Here is a 20,858-nt window from a genome sequence, read left to right on the forward strand (position 1 = left end):
GCTTTCAAATGTGAGTTTTGGCATTAGTTTGGTTCATTGGTAGCCTTTTTCCTTCAAAAATCAGTGCTGAAACCCATTCTAACCAGGGGAAAAAAAAAGAAAAAAATGTCATTTGGCAGTGCTCCATGAATTGGATTTGCTTGGCTTGCAAAGTACAAATGAGAGCTGAGATTTTTTTTCTGAAAATTTAACTTTTTTTTTTTTTTCAGTTCACTGGAAATTTAAAGGACTAAGAGAGCCAAGTCAGACTCCTTGCATAGGTGAGAAGAGAAATGAAAATGTAATTTTTCAAGGTGAACAGTATATTCAACATGTTGTGATAGACTTGTACCTGCATATCTTATGACCACTGAGTACTAGGGGTTTTTACATTTTGTCATTACTGTATGGGTGATAGGAGTAACATGAACTGGTGCTAGAGCAGAAACTCAGACCTGAAGTCTATCATTATCACGGGTTTGTACCTCATGTTGCTGTGCAGAAGCAGCACTTTAAACTTCTTAGTCTACTTCTCAGTCTACTTGTAGCTTTACATAAGAGTTTTGGAGCCTTGTAAATGTTTAGGTTTTTCTTGACCTACTCTAGCAGGAATGAGTGGGCAGGGAGTTCGTGCTCCTACCCGAAGCACAAGTGTGGATAGCATTAGCGTTTGGACTTACTCCCATGGCAGGATGACTGCAGCCAGAATCCCTGGGGTGTTCTGGATGTTTTGTGCTGAACCTGTAGTGCAGTCTGACTCTCAAGCCAGCCTATCTGGGCCCATCACATCAGTGTAGTTGGTGCTTTCAGACATGGAGCGCTGGCGTGGAGTCTCCATTGTCATTCTTTTCCCTGTTCTTGGCTGCACAGTGCAGTCGTGTTCATGCCATGAACACCTTCACGATGCTCCAGTTCACAGTCATTTGTTCGGTCCCTTTGCTTGTCATCAGCAAAAGCAAAGTGACTTCATGCTGCCTCGTTAGTGGAACTAACTTTGGTTTAAAAGGTCTTGGTGTCTTGTCTGCAGGGCAGATATAACCATTTCCAACAGAAAAAAATCTTCCTAAGAGGTGTTCTTTGTTTCTTGAGATTTTTATGTGTAATTTTGCCCTTAATGAACTTTGCAGCTGCAACAAACATTGGCAGGTCAGTGGATACTACCTCAGATAATCAGCTTTATTTGCCAAATCAAGTCTCATAGATCCCTTTGGCTTGGATCAATGCAAAAGCATTAACAATTTAAGTTTAGTCTGAGTTAGTTACTTAGATGGGGATTGCCAAGTTTATGTACATGCTTCTGTGTAATTATAATTATGAAAATTGCTCTTCAGCTTGTGAAATGGTGGAGCCTTGCAGGCTTTTTAAATCAAGAGGTTGTCAAATATGTATGCTGTTCCAATGTACAAATACATGGCATTTAACAAAATAAATTCTTTGGAATATAGGAATCCAAGGCTCTTGCTTTATAATTATATTGTGATTAAAATAATATTCATGTGAATTATGGTAATTCCAGTTAAGAAACACTAAAGGGAATTTATGGTAAATTATTGTAACAAGTTTCATTTAATTTGATGGCATTACTCATTTACAAAGGAACTCCTTAGTTGTCCATCACCACAGTATGAAAGAACAAAATCCTCAGCATAACGTAAGTAGAATGTATGGTTCACACTTGGAATTATGTATGGAAGAGAGATATCTTTATGTATGGAAGTGATATATCTTTAATCTAAACTAGTTACTTGAGGTCCTTAGAGGGGGAAATCCATAGCAGAATATTCAGGTAGCCTTTTGACTTATATAATTTTAAAGAAATGATGTCAAGCTTCCACAACATGTTGTTTTGCCTGATCTTTCATGTCAGAATGGAAAGTTGATACAAAGTGTTCATCGCCAGTACCAGGATTGTCAGTCCCTTTGAAATATTTCAATCAGGAATAAACCTGATCCAGAGAAGAACAGGCTGTGGGGTCTGTAAGCCTGTGTTATTCAGCAGGGTGGAGGGAGGATTTTAATAGTCTTTTAAGGACTCAAAGTCTCTGAGTAGAAATGTATTAAAAGTAACCCATTTGGACATGTAAATGCATGTTTTCATAGTTACAGGCTAATTTCCATATATGCTTTTCATTAATGCAAAAACGAGCCATCTTCCCTTCTCTCTGAGTAAAGCTGTCTGCAGAATGATATGAAAAATATATAAAAAAACCCCTCTGGGCTGACGATGCTGAGTTGAAGTTCTGAACAATAGGAGTCTACAGCAAACTTGAAATGTGCAGTCTTGAATGGCCATGAATCTACGCTAATTAACAAAGGCCAGGACCATGCACTAATGTAAGTTAGTTACAGTCCACTGAATCCAGGCACAGCAACACCTGCCTTTAATATACAGAAAGAATAATTGTCATGAGGGACTTGAATCCAGGATGCAATGATGGAAGCTCCACTTCATACAGAGGGTAGTAAAGCCTCTAAAAATGATGGATGATAGATGATGGTTTTCTAACACAAAACATACTGAGTTTGACAATGAGTAAATTTATGTTGGATCTTGTTCTGATGGATATAGATGAATAAAACACTACGCAGCAGCCTTTAGTGGCTATGGGTCTGATGATCACAATCTGATTGCAAGTAATATGTAACTTTTACTTAATATATTAGAAGAGAACAGTCCCAACAACTAGCACATGTGTGAAAGTTAGGGAGAAGTGATGAATAAATTTTGTGGAAGTTAGGGAGAAGTGATGAATAAATTTGCCTCTGAGAAAAATTGGAAATTGAAAAATCTGAATGGAAGCAGGGAGTTCCTCAGCAAGAGTTTATTGTTTGGCTAGTAAGTCTTGATTTCACATTCAGAGGATGTAATTTGCTAAAACAAATTCTGGTCCAGTGGAAAAACAAGGCTATAATCACCCCCAAATATCTGCCAAGTAGGAAAAAATAGAGATAGTTGAAAACAAAGTGTATAAACTAAAAATTGTTGTATTGTTAAGACTCATTGCTAAGAGAAATAATTATATTACAAAATCCATGGTTACAGGACAGGGATAAGGATATTAGGACCAGAAGAACTATTTGAGAGGAGGTTGGCTTAATTCTAGAAAAACCAGACAAAACTGACAGTGGTGAAGTAAAAAATACAGAAGGATTTCTCATCTCCATTTGGAAATATATACTGTGACAAACTTTATCACCTTCCTAGCTCATCAGTACTGAAGGAAAACAATAGAGATCTGCTAGGGATAAACATTTTTATATCCTCTGTCTTGGCTAACTTACACTTAAAAATCCTAAAAGCATTGGCTGAGAACATCTCTGTTTCACAGATGTTCATTTTTAATAAGTCCTGAAATCTTGGGGAACCACCAGAACAGAGGAAAAATTGCAATATTCTGCCAGCAAACAAACAGCAGAAGAGAGCTGATTGAGACAGCTGGAGGCTGGTTTACCTGGCATCGCCTTCCCATCAAATAACGGACAGCCTGGTACAGAATTCAATTGATAAGAAATTACTATTCCCGTGAATGTAACCAAAGGCTGAGCAAAGAATTTAGGTAAATAAGATGGGATTTACTTTTTGGAATAACATATTAAATTGATTTTAGTAACAATACAGATGGAGTGCATTATGGACTGTTTTAATCTGTCCCAGCACTACATGATATCAACAAGGTGAACTTGGAGTCTGTTGTGATTTACCTGAAAAAATGTTAAAAGTCTTGTCAGTGGGTACCTTCATCAGATAGAAAAGCTTTCAGCAGAGCTGCGGAATATTGGCTTCTGGCTCCAAAGCCATGTAGATTTCCCCACAATACTAAGGAATAAGTGAGGCTCTATCCTTGTGAACATCTGTGAAAGACACAAATACTATCAAAGTGATTTCTTCTGATGATTTCACAAGGTAATTCAGATCATTTGGTCCAATAAAAAAATAACTTGTTCAGTTGTGCCAGTGCTAGCAAGATAATTCTTTCTTTGTGCTGTTCTTCCAAGTACCAGCCTATTGTTTCTGAAAAGAAAGGTAATGTGTTGGTGATTTTGAAAAAAAACCCGAAAAACCTCCAAGCCATAAAAATGCATAAGAAAAAGACTTTTGGTGACAGGATTAAAGTAAAGGAACAGGGATTTTTATTTGGGGGAAAAAAACCCATTCAAATGGGATGTGAGCATTTAATAATATACTCTTTATTGGAAAAAGCTGTTTTGTGGAACCAAAGCTATGTTAATTTTTCTTTCACTTGACTGATTTTTTTAATTTGGTAGAATCTTCAGAAAGACATTTTGAAAATGTTAATATAATTCATATTAATATTTTTGAAACCACAGTGGCCATTTTTATACTTTAACATGGCTCATTTAAAAAAAAAAGGTAAGCTAATTCTTGTAATAGGCAGTTAAAAAAACCAGATAATTGTATTTTCTTCCCATCTGAGAATCCAAAATTCAAAAGAATTATGAAAATCTTAGGGTTCTCAGAATCTTATTGGTGAGCATCTTGAATATCTTAGATGGGAAAGATAGCTGTTTTAGGGGAAAATAAAGTAGATCAGAAAAACATTGTTCCATTATGGAAGAGAGAAATTACTTGGTTATAGAATACAAATAATTTCTAACAGTAATAGAATACTAGAAGGAAAATTTGAGAATAAATGTTTACATAACAAAAAACTGATCTTTCGTACAATGCAAGTAATTTAATTTATTATTTCTATATTGAATCCAGTAATTTATAAGACTAAAGTTTGGCTTCTTGAAAGATTGTCAGTTCTGAGTCCACATCTTCAAGAGCAATATAAATATAAAATAGTCCTTTAAAGCCTGTTGGTTTTCTTCATCACATGAATTCTTATTTATCATAGTCAAGTTGCCCCTTGATCTGGCCATGCCACAAAAAGAGGCAATCAAAACTGAAAAGAAGCCAGTATGGCTAAATCAAAGACCCAAGTTCAGGTTTTGCCTAAAGAGAAATTTTATTTGAAAACTGGTACTTCTCTTCTAGCTCTGAAAAATGAAGATTCATTAAAACTAAAACTGTGTGTGACAGACCTCTGGGGTCATCTGGTACTGTGGCTCAGGGAAGAATCAACTAAACTTATGTCATTCCTGTCAGATGCTTACCTAACCTGTTCTTAAAATCCTCCAGGGATCCTACAGCTTCCTTAGAGAATCGACTCCAGGGCTTCATTATTCTTACCATTAGGCAATTTTCCATAATATCTGATGAGAGTCTTCTCAAGGCTGTTAAAGGTCATTGCTCTTCACTCTTGAAGGCAATGAGAGCAGATTATTACAGTCCTCTTGCTTCAGACTTTTCAGCATTTAAAGTAGATAATTTCTTCAAACTTCCCTTTAGTAAATAATGATAGACTTGGCTTTTCCTCAGAGTGCTCCAACCTAGGGCATGAGCTAAAGCCTTGCTAAGGCTGCATGGACTATTGCTTAAATTTTAATTGTATTCCTACTGATACAGAACATTTCAAAAGGTGTTAATTCAGATAGTGACCACTGCTTTTAAATATAGAAAGTATGATCTCTTCAGAATGTTCATTTGACTCTGTTGGTGTACATTTAAGTTATTATACTGCACATATTACCGGAGGTAGATGCCCGTAGAGGTTTGAGATATCACAAAATGTGGTTCAAACCTGTCAGCCCAGCTTTCCTTCATTGTTGAAGTCTGATGTGATAGTAACCTTGTTTTTTGGAAACATATTTTTCGCATTTGAAAATGTCTGTCACAGTTTGGAGCATCTCGCTAGATTACATCACAGTGGCATGCTGCACACAGGAAATCTGAAAAATATGCTGCATTAAACTGCCCTTAAGGAAACTGTGGTATTCAAAATAGAATATGTTTTAAATCTTACTTTCTTGTTTGTACAACTGGCCCGTGCTACGTAAGCCGCATTAAAAGTTGGAGGTTGCGTGCAGTAACCAGGTAGGTATCCCGGTGTTTTTGGGTAAGTTCATTCACATTACCATACACTCTGTTTTGAGGTGAGAGGAGCTGGACAGGTTGGTGTTTTAACCTGAAAAGAGTTATTTGCCAAACTGTCTGATTGATAATGGAACTGGGATACAAAAGAATAAGACATTTATCATCTGAACTCAACTCAATTTAGCGAGACTTTATTGACACCAGAACTTCTGTAAGATCTGCCAAGGAATGTTAATGACTGTGCTATCTGTCAAGAGGAAAGGGATAACTCAGTATAGAAAGAGCCCCTTTATTAGAGTGCAGATAGATGTAAATGTAGATAAAACCAATATGCTTTGTTGTATTCATCAGAGACTGTGCCCTTTATGAAATTGTACTTATTGTTGCCAAGTGATTGTTGTACTTGTTTTAAACCATAATTTCATCACATATCCTTCTTTACAAAATATTGAGAAGACACTGTGAATCCCACTTGATTTCAGACTTCAGCAGGAGATAGATATATCCATCTTGTCACCCTCCATCCTTTTAACCTCAAGGGAAAAAAGTAGGTACCTCTCCCCTGCTTTGCCTCTCCTTACCCTCTCCTCCTCCTCTGCTCTCACCTGCACCCCCTCCATTTCCATGATGTGAATCTGATTACAAGATGCCTTTGGCTAGACTGGAGTATATCACATTTCTTTAAGGGGAGAGCAGCCTCTCTCCCATGGTGACTACCCTGAAGCCATTCTGGACTGTTTCAGGGCCCTAAATTATTATAATGTGAATAACAAAAGTCAAAATAACACACAAACAAAAACAGCCAAGAAATAGAAAGGTTAATATTTTGTATTCTTTTCTTTAGAAACTGGAGCAGGTTTCAATAGTTTTTTTTGTTTCTCATTCTTTAGGAGAGAAGTGGACTGTGGCCAGGTTTTCCTATCACAGCCCATCTGTGTTATGTGCTAGGGAGACAAAAGAAAAGATTAAAGACGTTACTGTGTAAAATACTTTATATTTTGAGGGTAGGGAGCAGAGGAGCTAGGGAAGATAGAAAATTATTTCCAGTTGAAGATTGTACTTAAAAATTATTATCATCTTTTGTTAGTTTCAGTTGTCTGGGGAGTTTGAGATGAATGATGCTACAAATTGCTGATCAGATGTGTCAGAATTAATTTCTGCTTTCCATAATTATTTTATAAAGCTTGTTCTGGTTGAACTTTGGGCTGCTTTCCTTTGGAAATAAATTTAAAAGCAGCTTGACATGAAGGTGTAAGTATGGAAAAATGGAGAATAAATATTAGCATAGAACTAAATACGTATGTATTAGAAAATAAAATTTCACTCATCAAAGGAAAAGCTTGACCAATGTGTCAAACCATCATTTTCCTAAGTGCTCCAGAGTCTTTAAATGCAAATTAGCAACCCAAAGATATATTAAAAAGATATTATTCAGGTTACAATGTCAAATACTCAAGTACTTGGAAATTACTCACCCATGCAATGTGAATTAAAATCTCATGTGCATATGGTAGTATTACTAATTGCATGGTCCAATATGTTTTGCCTCAGTCGACCTTTGACACTTTTAGGGGAGGGAATGGATGTTACTGACTTAGGGAACAATCATTCCTTATCATATGACTAAATATCTATTTGAAATATGAAGTCAGAATCATTAATTTCCCCATGGTATTTTCTATCCTGCTCATGACTTTAAAATCTGGGACTTTATATGTCCAAAATTCATGAGAATTAGTCAACTTCCCCATACTCCTCTCAGGTACAAGGCAACAGCATCACAAAAACTTTGAGGCACTGAAGTAAAACATTATATGCCAAAATTTAAATGTCAAATTTGAGATACTCTTTATGTGATTAGTTGCAAAACTCAGCCATTCAGACAGTATATGCTCACAATACAGATCTTTTTGTCTTTATTGATAGCTGTGAGTTGTCAGCAGCTATGAAAGTAATTTGGGCACTCAAACAATGAAGACTACACTAACAGCAACTGCCTAGCTGAAGTTGGAATACATGGCTTGCCTCCTATAGGAGACATAGGGCCAAAATATTCTGCAGAACATAAAAATTCTAAGAATGGTAATGCTGGTGAGGATAAATGTTGTCCTAACCCTACTTCTTGTACACATGATAAGGTGGTCACAGAGGATGGAGATTTCCAAGACAGTTGTATTAAAAATGAGGCTGATTTTTGCAAAGCATGTTGAAATTGCAAACTATTTTCTGAATCTTCTTTTTTGACTATTTCTTTTTCTTCAAGAGGGCAAAATCATATACCTAACATACAGAGCTCTCTTTTATGTCAGATTTCGTGTTTCTTAAATGGAAAAAGAAAAAGAAAAACATTGTCCTAGTTCAGCAGGAGGGACCAGTTAACACTGTGTGGGGATGATCAAAGCTGTGTATTCTACCCCCTCTATTCATTCCCCAAGGACAATGGGCCATTAGCAGCAGCTGCCCAGGGAGTCATTATCAGCTTCACACCCAGCCTGAGGGGGGCGGAGCTGCTAATGGGCCATCAACAGTTCAATACCCCCTGGCTCCCAGAGTTAATCACCCATTGTGTGAGTCCCCGCCCAGGGGGAGGGACTGGGTGCTCCCTGAGGGTACATAAGTGGTGGGTAAGAAGACCTCGGAAACTTCTTGTCGGATTCAGAGGAGCAGCAGGACCTCGACAGGAGGAGATCACCACTCTTGCCCAGACCACAGCCCTCACCTGCACCAACGGGTTTTTCTTTTCCTTTTGCTCTGGACTTGGGGGAACCACAGGGGTCTCAGCACAAGGGCAAACAAACCCCCTTGGGTTTGTGCCCCAGGACACTGGGTTATACTACTGGGCTTTTGTGAGTTGAAAGCAATTTCCCTTTTGTGTCAGTGTTGTTATTGTAATATTATTATTAAATTTTAGGTCTGACTTATAATCTCTCTCGTGGTGAGTTCATTTCCCCTGCTGGTTCGCCTTTAAACCAGCACAAACATATATTTCAGATACTTTTGCCCTTATTTTCATGTTACAGAATTGCTACCATATTAGCTGAAAATCAAAGTAAGTTTGTGATGGTCACCTATTACATAGAATGAGCAATCAAAACGGTTAAAGTGTGGTTGAGACCCACTAAACAGGGAATTAAAAATGGGAAATCTGGGGCAAGTTTCTTAATAGGCTGTGCCACCAGACAATTATTCAGAGTCTCATCCAGAGCTGACTCTGACAATGCATGCCCCTCCTTTGAGTTTGCTTAGTTTTTATTATTTGTTCAGTTTGGAAAATTCTGTAGCTGTCCTGTTGCTGTATAACACATTTGCCATCCATGCCATCACAGCACTTTACTTAAATGGAAAAGTATCACCCATGATTTTCCCTTGAGAAAACTGAGCCACATACGGGCTAAAATGGAACATTAACTGAGTCAAGATGAGAATTTTGATCAGATACCCCAGCAGTCACCCTTTTTCTTGCACATCCACCTTCTCCAACAACATTAAGTGTGTTAAGGTTTTGTGTTCACATATGTATTCCAAAATGCCTCACAGGGAATATGCGTGCCCAATGTAGATTCATTTCTGTTTCCAAGTCGATGATTGGTTTTGATATATAAAGCACTAAGTTATGCTGCTTCTCCTGACTTGAGACTCCACATTTTATGGTGCTGTGCTCCTGGAGATTAAAAGGATGCTAAAGAGGGCACTGGGTATTTTCAATAAGCTGTGATGTAGGACGTCCTGAAATGGGTGATATGAAATCTATGTTATAAAGAACACTGGCTTTGAGGTTTTGAGAACCAAAGAGTCTTTCTGGATTGTTCCTGCTGGGTTATCTGAAAGGTAACAAGAAAATTATGTCTTAGGAGTTTACCCCTCAACATTGTTACTGGGCCTGCAAAGAAATTCTGCAGAAATGGAGAAAGAGAAGGCTTAGTTCAGCCTGAAAAGAGAGGAACTGTAGAGAAAACTGAAGAGAAACATTGCCAGAATTCATCTATTTAGACACATGTTTGTGATCAGCATTGTTAGATCTAGAGATGTCATTGGAACTACTCACAAGCTTAAAGCTAAACTGATGCTTAAACATTTGACAGTGTAGGGCATTCTACACAAGACCAGAAGTTACAGCAAAATAGGAGAAATAAGTTTGGACATGTGACTTTAGAGTATGAATGGCAGGTGTTTCAGAACGCAAAATAAGGTAAGAAAATTATGAGAAGTAATGGGCAACAATTTACATGAATGATTATTATTGAGTAGAAAATTGATTAGTTTCTAAAAGTTTTGTTTATCTTGCACAATTAAAATGTTTGAGACTCTACTTTTATTCAGAAAGATAGTCCTAATGGTTTTTCTCTTCTATTCTGCTTAGTCTACTGAGAAACACCCCCCGCCTAATTATCTTAATTACATTTCAGTATAAATAATGAGGACAATTAATATCATTGACAATATTTCCAGTTTAAATACCCCAGATTTAATATCAGTTTTCTCTGAAATTTTAGCTTTTTCAAAAGTAAATACCCTTACTTCCAAACTCCTTCATCTTCATTTTCACTCCTTTAACAGAATATTTTTAATGATAGCTTCAGTATGGTTGAAAAATTAATTTCCTGACTCTCAGAAATGCTGAAATGGAAAACTAGTCCTTCCTTTCAGGCTTCAAAGGAAGTTAAACATTGATCTTTAGAATCATTTCAATATGATGGATTCAGTCTTAGTGTCAAAAGCTTTCATACATCAATCTATCAGTGACTGTGGAGTCCAACAGAGCATATCTCAGCTATCCTGGCATGTGAAATTCCTGAGAGGTGCAGCTCAGATTTTGCAGTTAAACAGACAAATTTTTATTTAAGGTTGAAGAATATACTCTTCAGGTGTTAATATTGCAAATTTGTACTTTTGCTGACCAACCATTTCCAGTGTCCTGTAGCTTAACTCTTCCTTCAGTTGCCTCCTGCTCCTCTGTAGCAGCATTGGTCCTGTCCACATTTCCACTCCCAGAAGAGGTTGTCTTTCAATTTCTACCACGAGCTGGGAGTGTGGGAAAGCTAAAAGTACTCTCTGCAGCTGAGGAGAGTCAGGGTTGGTATGTGTCGTAGAAGGCACAGCTGGCTATATCTGCAGGAGCTGGAGAAATGAATCATGTCATTAAGTTTAGCTGGTATCATATACCTTGTGTGCATACATTTAAACTTGTTGACTTTCCCCCAAAACAGAGTGGCTACATCCAAATTGCCTGTGAGGAATGGTTCTTGGCTATGCTGATTCCTGAACCATGCTGGCCTGATGTCAGGGAGAATCTTAGCTGGCACAGGTCAAAAGTCTGCCAGAAGGTGCTGCGAATAGTTAGCAGTATGAAGGGCTGTCTGCCAGCCCACTGGCCCATGCACTGGCCTTGTTGAGTTTATTGATGTAGACAGTGCCTCTGGAGCTCACCTTGAGTAGTGAAATCTGGGCATTAAGCACCATCCTCACATGCCCAAGAAAGGTAATGTTGCCTGTCCCTGTCAAGCTGCTTGTGGAAAGAAAAGGCAGCAGAACTCAGCACCCCTCTTCACACAGACCCTAGGACAACCTCTGCCCTCTGTCAGGCAGGCTTAATCTTTTACATCATGAAAAGAAGATTGTTGTCTAAAGAAGACAAGAATGCACAGCTCCAAAGCCTTTACCTGCATTGGTGATAAGTCAAGCCCTGTGGAACCCTACAGTGGTATGGCTGACTTTTAAACCCATGTCTCATTGTGAAAGAGTTTCTAAAACTGAAGGTTCCCCTGAAGATCTCCTTTAAAGGCCTGTATCTCATACTGAGCTGATAATAATGCAACTCCACAGATCTTAGAATAGAACTTTGTTCATCTTCCTTATTGAGTGTAGGCTGCTGGCTGGAGGGGAGCACATTTTGGTCCTGGGTAACCATTCAGTGTAATGGCTTTTATGAATTTTACTGGTATGTACTGTAATAACATTAATCATGATGAACTCATTTGGCACTAATAGGAATGTCATATGTACTTGTATAAGAATATTCACTGTAGTTCATCATTAATTAACTGGGCTATTATTTTAAAGTGTTACCAGACATGGTATGTAAAAATGGTTTACTTTGCAATCTCCTAGTGTTGAAATCATGTAGGCTCTTTTGCTATGGTTTATGTCAGAGAAAATCACAACAGAAAGAGCAAAGAATCCAAGACTAAGATAATACATTTCAGCTGTATAACCTTTGGAAACAAAAATGTAGGACTAGCCATATAGGCAAAGTAAGTACTATGAATGTGGTGACCTGTCTAGTCTGGTCTCCTGTTTCTCAATATGTCCTGTGTCAGATACTTCAGGTATAAAAGACAAAGAACACAAATGGGGAATTATATATTCTGAAAACCAGAATTTAGTATGTCCTAAATATTAAGTGTTTGCTGTTCAGTACAAAGTTTACATGGGAGTCTTCTGTAAGGGTCACTCTTTATTTGCTAATTCAAACAAATAATATCAGCTGTTTCTTCTTTAACCATTACTTTGCTATCATGCTTAAAGAATTCTAGAGAAACCACTTTTGATTTAGGGTGAGGAAAAATAAAGAAATAGGCCTGGAAGGAACTGCTGGCTCCTGGTGTCTTTTCCCCTAATAGTCTATACAAGCTTTCTAAACTGGATCAAGCTTCAACCTGGAATTAGCTATGTTTCATGCTACTGGAAGACTTGTAGAACCCCAGCCCAATGACAAAACTTCTACTTGCCAAATGTAATGTTATTTGCTGCTAATTATTTTTTGTGCTAAACCTAACTTTCAGGTCAAATAGTACTTTTTTCCTCTCTGTGTTTACTCTTTTGATATATTTGTGGAGCAGGCCACTCAAACTCTATTTGCTAGACTAAACAAAGTCTTTTAATTTACTCTCATAAGAAAGGTTCTCCTTTTCCTCTTTATGTGCTAATGATTCTCCTTTCCTCTCTTCTCCAGTCATAAGTTACCTGTCAAGAACTAAAACTGGTTTGTGGTCAGTGGGACTATAGACAGTACAGCAAATGTTGTCTTGATGCCGCTTCTGACAATGGTGTTTATGTTTCCCCATCCTTGCATGAAATACCTCTCCCTTTACATCTGGGTCTTTAATGTTTCCATTAAACAATTCATTCAAAGCTTTTTCATCTTAATAATTTCCAACCATAGGCCTACAGCTTTGAGCAAGTGATTTAGTTACATAGCTGTAATCATGATAATCATACGGATGGATTTAGGTTGTTTCTAGGAACTAGCAACTAATCTAAGGTCTACAAGGCTTTTGTAAAGTGAATGAAGAGAAGCTACAGCCTCATAGGCTGATTCAGAGTCCCATCTTAGACAGTTAATCTGAGTTAACCAAGAGTTTCACCCTCAGTATGTGACTAAAGCTTAACTAGTGCTAACTTTCATCCTTTTTCTGCTGCTCCTCAGAATCACCTGGTAGGAAAGTCTGTATTGGTGAAATCTCCAGATCTGTCACCTGCAACTCTCTAAGGCAGCTTCCAGATAGTAAATGACTGTTGAAAACAAAACAGGTCTCAAGACTTATCCCTGCAAACATTCAGTGGGAGAAGAAGACTGTCAGCTTGCCCCTCCAGTCATAATCAAGTACCCACACAAAAATTACCAAAATCTCTGTTTTCTCTCTTATAACTAGCAATACTCATCCTGGCTCTATTTTTCTTTTTTCTATTGTGTGAAATCTAAATAGATTAGATCAAAACCTTTCCCTTAGCCAAAAATTATTTGATAACCAAAGAGATGAGTTTTGTCCATAATAAACTGATTCAGAAACATCCACATGCATTTCAGTCTGTCCTTTGGCTTATTTTCCATGCCTTCATATTATCTTTTTTTTTCATAATTAATCTTTGTTGTGATACAGTTTTAGAGAGGTATAAAATTGACTGAGAAATATAACATAATCTATTCACCTTAAGGGTTTTATTGTTCTAATTTTCTCGTATCTTTAACCAGCTTCAACTCTGGTTTTCAAATCTCACTCATTGATCTTTTTAATTTCCAGGAATACATTGGCTCAACTGCCTTGCATTAAGCACCAAAGCCTTGATGAGTTACGTGATGTTATGAAATGAAAATTCTGCCATACTGAACTGATGACTTATTCTAATAAAAGAACCTCTCCTCACAGCACAGTTTTTCACCATTGGGGATTCTTGAATTGAGAAGAGAATTTTAAGGACATAGCTTGATCACAGTTCCAAAAAATCCTTCAGAAGAAAAGGATGTCCAGTGATGGAGAGACTAAAGGTGTTTTTAATCTCAAACGCTCTGTTTAATACAGCACTTGCACTGAAATCTATCATTCTAATTTTATTTTTCATAGATCTAATTTCAGTGCCAGAAAAGCAGGGTTTAAATTGCACTTTATTTGAATTAATAAATTAAAATGATATATATATAGGCATGTGGAAAATTTCTTCAGAACAGTCATTTGCTTTCTTCAAGAGGTTTGCTGGAATAAAATGAGAAACAGAGGTCATTTTATTCTCATTCCACACTCACTACTGATTCATAAGGATCAACAAACTTAAGCTAAACGTAAAGCTAAAATTGCTGTGTTAGATTTATGCACTGAGCAAAAGAATTGTTTATTCCTATGAACCAGGTGGTCTTGATATAAACTTCAACAAATGAATATACTGATAAGTGAATTGAAGCAAGACACTTCAACAGCCAGTGAGTAATAACTCAATATGAAGGTGCCTTGTGGTGCGTTCCAAAGTTTGTTCCGGGTCAAGAGGAGAATAAGTTCCAAACTTTGGTTGTCATAGGCAGTGGTCACTCCTCACCTTCTTGCTGCATATATCACTAAAGTTTTCATGCAAACACATCTGCCAGCTTCAGCTACAGCTTAAATGTTGATCAGTGCTTTCCAAGGGGATCACAGACTCATAGAATGGTTTGGGCTGGAAGTGACCTTAAAGTTCATCTAGTTATAACCCCTTGCCATGTGCAGGCATGCCACCCACTAGACCAGTTTGCTCAAATCCCCATCCAACCCATCCTTGAACACTCCCAGGGATGGGGCATCCTCAGCTTCTCTGTGCAACCTGTGCCAGTGCATCATCACCCTCACAATAAAGAATTTCTTCTTAATATCTATTCTAATCCTACCCTCTGTCAGTTTAAAGCCATTGCCCCTTGTCCTATAATGTCCTTGTGAAAAGTTCCCCTCCAGCTGTCTTGTAGCCCCTTTAGGTACTGCCTTCTCTTCTCCAGGCTGAACAGCCTGTCTTAACTGCAAAGATTCTCTATCTCTCTGGTCATCTTTGTGGTCTCCTCTGGACTGACTCCAATAAGTCCATGTCCTTCTTATGTTGTAGTTCCCAGAGCTGGATGCAGCACTCCAGGTGAAATCTCACAACTGGAGTAGAGAGGGAAAATCATCTTCTTTGACCTGCTGGCCACACTGCTTTTGATGCAGCCCAGGATATGGTTGTCTTTCCACATACAGGACCTTACACTTGGCCTGGTTGAGCTTCATGGAGTTCACATGGACTCACCTCTCAAGCCTGTCCAGATCCTCCTGGTTCCCTTCCCTTCAGTATATTGACTGCACCACACAGCTCGGTGCCATCAACAACCTTGTTGAGGGTGCACTTGATCCCACTGTCCATGTCACTGACCAAGATGTTAAACAGTGCCAGTCCCAATGCCAACCTCTGAGGAACAACACTCATCACTGATCTTGAACATTGAGCTGTTGACTGCAATTCTTTGACTGCAACCATCTAGCCAATTCCTTATCAACAGAGAAGTCCATCTGACAAATCCATGTCTCTCCAATTTAGAGACAAAGATGCCATGCAAGATAATGCCGAATTCTTTGTGCAAGTGGAGGGAGATAACATTAACTTCTCTCCCTTTATCAATCAACATTCTAACTCCATTGTAGAGGGCCACCAAACTTGTCAGGTATGGTTTGCTCTTAGTGAAGCCTGGTTGCTTGTTACCTGGGATCCAAAGAAATCATTCACTAAAGTGGCAAACTGAAAGAATACTCCTCCTATAATACTTTTCAGGAGGAGGAAATGATGCAGGTATGGGGACATTATGGGAAAGAAAGTGTGTATGTGTGTGGGAAAGATGAGATTACCTACTGCAGTATCTGGTAAAGAGAATGATTGTCTGAACCAGATTTGGTAATTCATAACTCATTTTTCTTGACTTATGCTTTGACTTGTATCTTCACAAGTGTCCCCTGTCCAATTTTCTTTAATGTGTAAGAGATGCAAACCCCCTATCTGACCTCCCATACTATGCTACTGTGAAGTTTTAATTAGTTGATGCTCAAGCGGTTTATTATGAATAGCAGTATTGTATATAGCTCTGTCTTCAGACCAAAACCTCACTGTAATCAATTCACTGTAGTTTATAAAAGAGATGGGAGGATTCAGAAATGCTTCATGAAATTTGATAAGAAAAGAAAATTCTCTGTGTTTAATATATTCATTTCTATCTCTCCGTGGCTTCATCTGTATTCCATCATTACTTCTTCCATTTTATTTTCCTGTTGGTATCAGTAGGAGAAAAAAGAGACTTGGGAGAGGGAGAATGGATTTTCAGAGATTTATGTGAATTATAGACATGAGGAACCTTTTGTCTGACCAGAAATAATTAGTCCATAAAACCTTCACGGGGTGGTCCCATCACCAAGTGCAGGAATCTCCAACTGAACTTGAGAATCTGTCTGAGGAAGATATCCAACCCAGATGTACCATGGTGAGGGCATGGTTTTCTCTGCTAAGGACAGTCAAAAGCATCCCATTGCATATTGGCACGTCCTTTATAGTCTGCATATATCTTTCAACTACCAGATGTATTGTTTAAAACCCAGAAACTCCATTTGTGTTGACAATGCTAGAAAACTGCCTTCTGAAATATTATGAATAATGTAACTGAGTAGCATAGCTGACTGTTGAGGCTTTATCTTTTAATAGTGATGGACTTTCCAAACACCTAAATATTCTTATAGCCTTTTTTGCCCTACCTTGTTTTTTTAAAAAATATTTTCTGCCTCTTTATCAAGGCTTTTGTGATGGTCTCAACAGGACTTTATGAGCTTTTTTCCCGTGTCCCCCTGTTTATATCTCAGAAAATCCCATTGTTTTTCCATTATTTTTTTCCTATTGTTGGGAAAAAATACATATTCTATGCCTTAGATTCTGTAATCATATTAAAATAATATGATATACAAAATGAAGACCTTCAGCTTGGATTCATTCCATCTAATTTTAGGCACCAGATCAACTTGCCTAGGGGTTCATAGTCCTCAGCTCCCTATACAGGCAATGAGCATGTCTGTCCTCATCTGTTGGTTATAGGTGAAAAATAGGCTCCAATTTAGATATCTTACTTCAATGATCAAATGATGTAAGGAGATGCAGGCAAATAGTCTATAATTCTAGTTTCCATGACAAAAAAACCCTCCTGGGCAAGATGTACTAACCTTTCCTAGAAACCCAGTCATATCTCATTTCTTTACCTTCCCTGCAAACTAATGTGACCCACTAGTACATTCACACCTCCAAGTGTATTTGGCATGGGAGCAAAGAGGAGAAAATGGATTATAAAAATAGCTTTTAACAAAAAGCACAAACTCTTTAAAAAAGTTTGGACATTTACTTTGAAGGTCAGGTTGAAACAATAAAGGAGAATGGGGAGGGGAAATCACTGAGAGGTATTTGAGCAATATAGTACTGCAAGGACACATCACAGGTTTTGGCTATTTGTACCAAACAAACTCCAGCATGTCACCTAGCAGAATGCTTTAATGAAACTGGTAAAATGAAATTTAAAAATAAAAGAGAAAATGCCAATGTGTTTGTCATTAAATCTCTTTCAGAGCTATAATCCCTCCTTGACTTTTCTTTGTTATATTTTCCCTTTGTGGATACAAGCCAGAAAAAACACAGTTGTTTAGACAGAAAGGGAGGATAACAAACAGTACTTGTGTGTTCTTGGGTGAGATGGATGAGAGGCGGCAGAACAGGACTACACTTGGAAGAGATCCTGCATACAGGAGTCTGACTTTCACACTTGGTGTGCAGGACCCTGTTTTTAAAGTGCCATTACTTTCATGGGAGTTGGCAGAATCCAAAACCAGTTCTGGCCCATTGCTCTAGCTATAAAAAACTCTAGAAATAACAGTGTTTTAACATTGATTTGCGAGCCAATTGTGATATCTGTTTTCTTTTAAAGTCCCTCTGAGAGACAAAGATAGCAGGAAGCTTGTCCAATAGCTAAGGCTTTGACTCGAGACTTGTCATTTCTGCATCCAAGTTGGACATGCTTTAGGTAGGTGACATGGCTTACACTTTTGAAGGTTATTCTCAGGGTTTTGAGTGTTTTAGGGTACCCAGAACACTTGTGACAGGAAGGACAAACCCTCCAAATTCTTGCACACAAAGATTAGTGTTTTCTTTAGTTTCTTCTCCCATAAAATGAAACTGATGGTACTTCCTTCAGAGAGAACTGAAGAACTCAGCTGTGTGTTTGTGCTGGCAACAGATGGCCAAGAATTATGCTTTAGCTACACATATTGCATGGTCACAGGTCAGCAATGTGCAGTGCTACATCCATGAAGCACGGCGCTAGGTAAAATACTGACATGCTTTTAGCCTGAGGGCCTCAGAAATGCTTGCAGAGGACTTGTCATTAAAGTGCAACCAGTTTTATTCCTGAAGATCAGAAAAGACCTAGGGAAACTGCAAAACTTTCAATGTGAAATTCTAGATTCTTATGATGTTTCATTTCTTAGAGGCTGCTGTATCCAGTATAGTTATGTAAGGTCCTGAATTCGGACTTTCCTTGGATATGTCTATATCAGTAAACCTAACCATGCCAGGGACGTTCCCTGAGCACTGTAACTTTATCATTTATAGTGTTACTCAGAGTAATCTGTGAGATGCTTTCAGCCGATGCCGACAAGTGCTACCCTGAGCAATGTCCAGGAATGTCAGCATTTAATACAGGATTATTCCCAGCAGACATTCTCATTGTAGCCATCCTGATGTGGAGGGCTGAAAATCTGAAGATGAGTGGGGAACAGCCAATGCCAGCTGGCTTCTAAGCTAGAACACAGTCCAGGGTACATTCAATGTATAAAACTTTAGGTGTAGCCTGAAGGTCTAGGATCTTGCACGTTGTATAAGTATGATAAAACATCATTGGCACAGACATTTTTCTGTCATACTGTCAGTTAGTCCTTCAGTTTCTTAAACCTTATTTAAATTTTATCTGTATTTCTCTCTCTCTTTTTATATATGTATTTTTATATTTTTATATATAATTATAAAATTATAATATGGTTTGGGTTGGAAGGGACCTGGAAAATCAACTAGTTCTAACACCTTGCCTTGGGCAGGGATGCCACCCAGTGGACCAGGTTGCCCAAAACCCTGTCCAACCTGTCCTTGGTCACAGCCATGGATGGGGTGTCCAGAACCTCTCTGTGCAACCTGAGTCTCACCACCCTCACAGTAAAGAATTTCTTCCTAATACCTAATCTAAATCTACCCTCTTTCAGTTTAAAGCCATTCCCCCTTGTCCTATCACTCAGTGACCTTTTAAGCATCCCTCCCCGGCTCTCTTGTAGCCCCTTTAGGTACTGGAAGGTGCTACAAAGTCTCTCTGGAATCTTCTCTTCTCCAGGCTGAACTGCTCAAACTCTCTTGTCCTGTCTTCACAGGAGAGGTGATCAAGCCATTATATACATATATATGCTGTACTTTTTCCTAAGTAAAAAATAAATGCTTGAGCTAACAGACTTTCCCTTTTCAACAGAGTCACAGAATTGTATGAACCAATTATATGAATTGAATAATTTTCTGTGGGACTGTACCAAGATCTAATTCAGGTTTGCAGTCTATGGGGTCAATTTCCTACATTTACATGTGACTCTTCTGTGAAGTGTTATCAGCAACAAAAGAAGGTCAGATGAAATAATCAGATTGCCCATAAAACCTGCAAATATTGCCGCTCAAGATCCCAATTAAAAAACACAGGGACAAATAAAAGACTTTCTATGCCTTTCCTGGCCAATGCTCTTCATCACAAAGTACTGTCTGATACAAAAGATGAAGAAATCGAAACCTGTTGTCTTTAGATAATCACGAAAATTTCTTTGGCAATAGCAATGAGCTGATTTTCCAGCCTTTCATACAAATGGCTCTTCAGTTAGTGTTGTTTTCATGCTTCCCTCCTCCTTGCTTTTCCCCAGAGCACTGATTTTGCAACACTCTGGGAGGATGATTAGGGACTTGATTCTTACTTCTTTCATTATTACTCTCCCCAGGCAGAATCAGTGATGCAAACAGTCCAAAGGGGAGCAGTGCTGAGGGGAGAGAGGTCATAAATGGCTGGATGTAGTTATTTTATCCCCAGCACATGGCACAGGGCTGCAGACCTGCAACAGACCTAAAGCTGATACTCACCTGTGACAGATTATACAGATGTTTGTGTTTAGTGACAGAACGATGGCCTGAAATGAAAGCAGTGCAGAAATAGAATAGTTCAGTGTTTGAGTATCACTGGTTTTTGGAGTGCTTATGTTACCTGTACTTGCCTCCATCTGCTTCTCTTGTTCATCATCGCTGCTATCATCATATTAATGCTTTTTTTTCCTTTTATCTCTTCATTCAAGGCCCAGGAGCTTTTATTTTTGCTGCATATTTTACACTTTTCATCTTAGCTCAGGCAAGCAGCTTTTCTGCTTATTTTCCTACTGACTTTGTGCTGGAGGCCTGAGGGATTCAGTCTGCATACAGACAGGGCACACATTGCCTCTCTCTGTTATGGCTCTGTTGTTACCAACATCAATTTGTTACATCCCACATCTGACTTGCTTTCACTACAGTGCTTTGAATTCCCTTGACATGTCTTCAAGAAAAGGTCCTTATATAGGGGTATAGGGGCTCA

The sequence above is a fragment of the Pithys albifrons genome, chromosome 2 (assembly GCF_047495875.1).
Source record: "Pithys albifrons albifrons isolate INPA30051 chromosome 2, PitAlb_v1, whole genome shotgun sequence".
Taxonomy (NCBI): domain Eukaryota; kingdom Metazoa; phylum Chordata; class Aves; order Passeriformes; family Thamnophilidae; genus Pithys; species Pithys albifrons.